A 5,462-nucleotide genomic window follows, 5' to 3' on the forward strand; every position below is an offset into this window, starting at 1 on the left:
GCAGATGCTTTTCTGCTCCTCTTTGTTAGACCACTCTACGAACGGTACGTAGTGGACACTGAAATTATTACAATTCCTCATTTCATATAACTATTTCCGAAAATTTACTATATAATGTTATTAGACCTGTTGAACCTCCTATGTTACTGCTATTAACACTATCAATTAAAAATATTCACCGCAGATGATATTAACAATAGTAACATCTTACTTCGTTTTCAAATATTTTGAAAGTTAGAAGATAATATATATTCCTCGATTGGTTTCGCTTAAAAACCTGTTTATATTTATAAAATATTCACTTGTGAATTAGACTATTCAATTTTATGTCTAATACGCGCACGCGCAATGTACATATATGCATACATGCGTGCGCGCGCACACACACACAAGCACAAGCACATATGCACACACACACACACACGCACACACACACACACACACATACACACACACACACACACTCACGCTCACACACTCACACAGCTATTACAGCTGTTGTGGAAAAGAACTTTCAGAGATTTAAAATTGGCTCATTCTCTTTTCTTTAACCCTCCATAACTTGTTAATGGAGATCCTTAATTCAGCACCCAAGCAAGCTCAGGGCTTCGATTATTACACATGCACACGCGCGCATGTTGTGTATATGTTTGTGCGCAGGAGCGCGTGTATGTATTAGTGTGTATACATATATGTATATATCTAAAAGAGACGGATATATAAAATGTTGCATATTCTTTTCTATTCTAAGCACAAGGCCCGAAATTTTTGGGGAGGGGGACAGTCGATTAGATCGACCCCAGTACGCAACTGGCATTTAATTTATCGACCCCGAAGGATGAAAAAGCAAAGTCAACCTCGGTGGAAAATATGTTGAATATTTTCATACAAATGGTTGTCTGACTGTTTAATATGTTGAAAACAAATACTGATAATTACACTGAAAAAGTAGAGAGATATTGAGATGACTGCTTCAAGCCAAACAATGTTAGCGATAATAGATGTTAGTAAGAGATTAAGTGAACATTTAAGCGAACGGTACAGAGGTCTAGAGATAGGAATATCGTACAAAGTCCTCTTCACGAAAAGAAAGAATATACATGCTAAACATCAAGGTCAACAAACTAACGCTCAAGCAAAGGGAAACAACATTGTCTATTTGGTTGCCTGCGAAATGACATCCTATGGAGAAAAATATCGAAATGAAACAGTTTATAAACCACACATCTCTTATCACCTCTCTCCCCTCCTTCTTCCTACTATCTTCTCGCCGTCTACTCCCCTCCTTTATTCCTCCTTCAGACACGAACTTAAATGCGCGCGCGCACTTACACACACACACACACACACAGACACACACACACACACAGACACACACACACACACACACACACACACACACACACACACACCATAGACAAGTTTTAGCAAAATATAAATTAAAATTAATGCTCAGAGATAATTTGCAAGTAAAATAACCTTGTGGAAATATCAGGTAGAAATACCATGGAAATATGAATTGAACTGAAATCCATTGCCGTTGAATTGAACAACATTTAATATATTTCGAATAATACTTAAATATATATATATACTTATACATACAGCGATACATGCACACTTAAACACGTACACACACACATGTATGTTTATATGTAATCATGTGATACTCACACATCGATACTTCAGTAAAAACATATATAAGAACATGTAAGTAATTACAATTTTATTGATATTTCCTGCTTCATCGTTAATAGTTATAAACATTATTACAAATAATTTGCTTTCAATTTCTAGTATATCATGTGTGCGCGATATGTGTGTGTGTGTGTCTGTGTGTGTGTGTGTGTGAGTGTATGTGCGCGTGTGTGTCGTATGTGTGTATGTGTGTGTGTGTGTGTGCATGCGTGTATGTGTGTTCGTGCACACGTAATGTATTTGTGTGTGAGGAATAGACAGCATCAATGACTAAATTCTGTTACACCTTCGAGGTTGTAGGGAGAAAAAATGAATATATGTCACAAATGCTTGTAACAGGGTGAACTCGGCAAAAGTCACCCAAGAGCCAAGTATAGTATTAAAACTGGCGACGAACACAACGAAAGTAGTCAAATATCGCAAAGAATTTCAACCGATTCTCTAACAATGGTAGATTTACCATTATATATTAACAACCCGATAGTTAGAAAGACAAAGTGGACCACGGCGGTATTTGATCTCACACACATAAGCACACAAATGCACTTGTGTGTATGTATTTGTGTTGTGTGTGCTGTGAGTGTATGCTGATATCTCTGTGTGTGTAAAAGCTAGTGTATATAATGTTATATAACATATATACTCTGTGTATGTTTGTATGCATAATAATGTACTCGTATAAATGTGGTAAGAAGCTTGATTCCCAACCACATGGTTCCCGTTTCAGTCCCACTGAAACAAGTAAAAGAATAAAAGAATACATACATACACACACACACATCACATACACACATATATGTACGTATGTATATATACACGTATATATGCATATATATTCACATACCATTAGTGTGTGTTTATGTGTGTGTGTGCGTGTGTACACATACATATTACATAATGCACTGTACAGTGTTTGAAGCTTTACTTGACGCACATTTAGTCGTGAATTTTTGCTGGTTGCATAACCTTGTTGAGATTCGGGTCCCTCTGCATCAGATGAATTGAGTCTTTCGTTTATCTTATTTTCCGTCGAAGCATTTCATTTAAATACAGAAAAACAATCCCATACAAGCTCATGATTTCTCTTTTACGCCTTATTTCAGATGTTCTCAACTCTACTGTATATCATTTTATACGATAACGTTGTGATCAATAGATGTCATGTTTCTCTTTTAGAAGGCTTTTATGTTTATTTTTCTCCATTGCATTAGTTATGTCAATCTTATGAATCAGCAATAGAGCAAATTGAATTAGGCCAGACATTTAACTAAGTATTCAGTATGAATTGGGATCATGCAGCATTGATTTTTCATACAGAGCTGACTACCATTTAATAGTTACATTGGGTGTCAGATAAAGAATTAAAGTTATTCGGAGAGTAGGCGTGTTAATTCATATTTTATATACTTAAATAGGAAACAATTAGTACATCAGAAAATCATCTTTAGTTTTTTCTTTGAATTCTGCCTTACTTTACATAATGAGAAAAATAATGAGGTATTTTGTGTAACAAATGTTGACTCAAATAGACATAGACACAACACGTACATAACATCTTCCACAGTTTGGGTGTGGCTAAGGTCTTGAGATCCCTTCTAGCCTATCAAGTTGCCTGCAATTAAGATGTACGAGTATCAAGATAAAAATAAAATCTCATACACAATTGTAGAAGTCAGCTATCCAGTGATAATGAATGTTACATTACATCTACACTGAAGAAGAGGTAAACATCTAGGAAACTAACGAAAATCTAACCTAACACCCAGGCGAGAGATTTTCATTTGCTCCTAGAGACTATAATAGGCAGGTTCAGCTGGTAGGTTGGTCTGGGACCCTGAGAGGAAAGCTAATGCCAGTGAATATTTGGCAGGGTTCGAAACCAGTCTTATTTCACCTCGCGTATCTGTGTGTGTGTGTGTGTAAAATAGCTTTAGACTCGTAATAGGAATCCACACATTGAACTCGTAACATATGAATTCTGTATTTCACACAAGTTCACAATTTGACCTTCTATGGAATATTCTTGTCATATTTGGTCTGATGCACCATCTTGTCATTTGGATCTCCTCGCCCAGGTTCAGGAGTAAGTCTCTAATTTGATTGGTCTTTCACTTGCTCCAACTCTGCAACCTTTGTCACATAGACTTGACGTTGCCAGTCTTAGTCTTTTCTTACATTATTACCACAGGAAATGTTCTGAAGAAACTTCGCCTCGCAGATCCAAATTGTACTATCTAGCCTGACTTGATATTCACATCTTCTTCATCCAAATGTTGTTGTACTTCTACAAATAAAGAAGTCTTTCTACTTTCGTAGCTTTTCTCCTCGAACTGCCAGACTCTGGAACTGTCTTCCATCTCATTCTTTCCCCACTTCTTATGACCTGAAGTTTAAAGCAAATTCACTCCTTTCAACTTAATTTCTCCTTCTTATTCCCATACACTAAGTGGCTTCTCACCTTGTTTGGGACGATCTAAACAACCATGTAAACAAAAAGTAGACAACCTAATCTTTTTCCCAATAATGAAAACCTAAATACTATCCCTAAACACCACATAAATCTCCATTTTTGTAATTCTTAATCCCACGCAGAAAAATACCTCTGCTCTGGACGCTGTAGTTCCTACAATGAATTCTTACCCTACACTGTATATACATAGATATACTTCAAACATATGTATAGATATACATACACAGACACGTATAAAGGCACATATATAGAGGGATTGCTCGCTGTTCGTAGAAGATCTTCCGAAGGTGAACGCCTGGATTATAACAACTAAACTGAACAGCTATACATACATGCAAGCATGCATGCATGCATCCATGCATCCATGCATCCATCCATCCATCCATCCATACATACATACATACATACATACATACATACATACATACATACATACAGAACACTCTGCATTCAATAAAACAGTGTTTGCAGTGTCAGTACCCATACCAACATTTGGGGTGCTTGATTGAACGCTTGATAAAATCCGAGTCATTGATGTGAAAACCCGAAAAATACTAACACGCACATATCATTTCCACATAAACAGTGTTGTAGACCGCTTCTACCTAAGACGAAAACAAAGCAGTAGAGGCTTAACATCGATCCAAAATGACTTTGAATGTCCTCTAATATCCCTTCGGTAATATCTTTGTTTACGGCATCAAACATAGATGAAAGTCAGGAGACAGGAAAATAATGTGTTGTGCGAGTAATAGTCAGGCCAAATGTGTGTGTATGTGTGTGTATGTGTGTGTGTCTGTGTATGGTGTAGTTATACTCTGTTAAGAATGTAGTAGAATACAGTATAAAACTCGTCCACCTTCAGATTTCAGCTGGTGTTATGCAGTAGTAGTATTATACGTAATGCCAAACTTGAGTTTGGGCTTCTGTTGTGTGTGAATAGATAATTGGATAAGTTGGAGTCAACAAGAAGAAAATTTGAACATTTATTTGCAATCACTACAATTGTTTCCACCCAACGTAGTTTTCTAGTCTTACAGGTACTTGAATACTACTACCGCGTGGGCCACGACAAACAGATAGGATGCACTTGAAGCCGAGAATTTTCGTTTTCGGAGACAATATTTATATATCGCCTGAGGAAATTCAGCTAGATCTCATGATGCAGGGAAACGGTTACATAACGAAATATCTGCAAGCCCGGAGAACTATATTAGGTGGAAATAGTTGTAGTGATTGCAAATAAATGTCCAACCGTACTTTTTCTTGCTCGCTCCAACTTATTCAATTATAT

The 5,462-nt window shown here is 36.7% G+C and overlaps 1 protein-coding gene across 1 annotated transcript in view; it reads left to right on the plus strand.

Annotated features, from left to right (window-relative positions):
- The first annotated feature begins 1,427 nt into the window (after window positions 1-1,427).
- The window catches only part of LOC128248351 (chloride channel protein D-like), a 69,534-nt gene continuing 65,499 nt past the window's right edge, over window positions 1,428-5,462 (plus strand). Inside the window, exon 1 of the mRNA XM_052969423.1 lies at window positions 1,428-1,710. The gene's annotated coding sequence lies outside the window, so the exon portion shown is untranslated. The remainder of the gene's footprint in view (window positions 1,711-5,462) is intronic.

This window comes from Octopus bimaculoides, chromosome 1 (assembly GCF_001194135.2).
Source record: "Octopus bimaculoides isolate UCB-OBI-ISO-001 chromosome 1, ASM119413v2, whole genome shotgun sequence".
Classification (NCBI taxonomy): domain Eukaryota; kingdom Metazoa; phylum Mollusca; class Cephalopoda; order Octopoda; family Octopodidae; genus Octopus; species Octopus bimaculoides.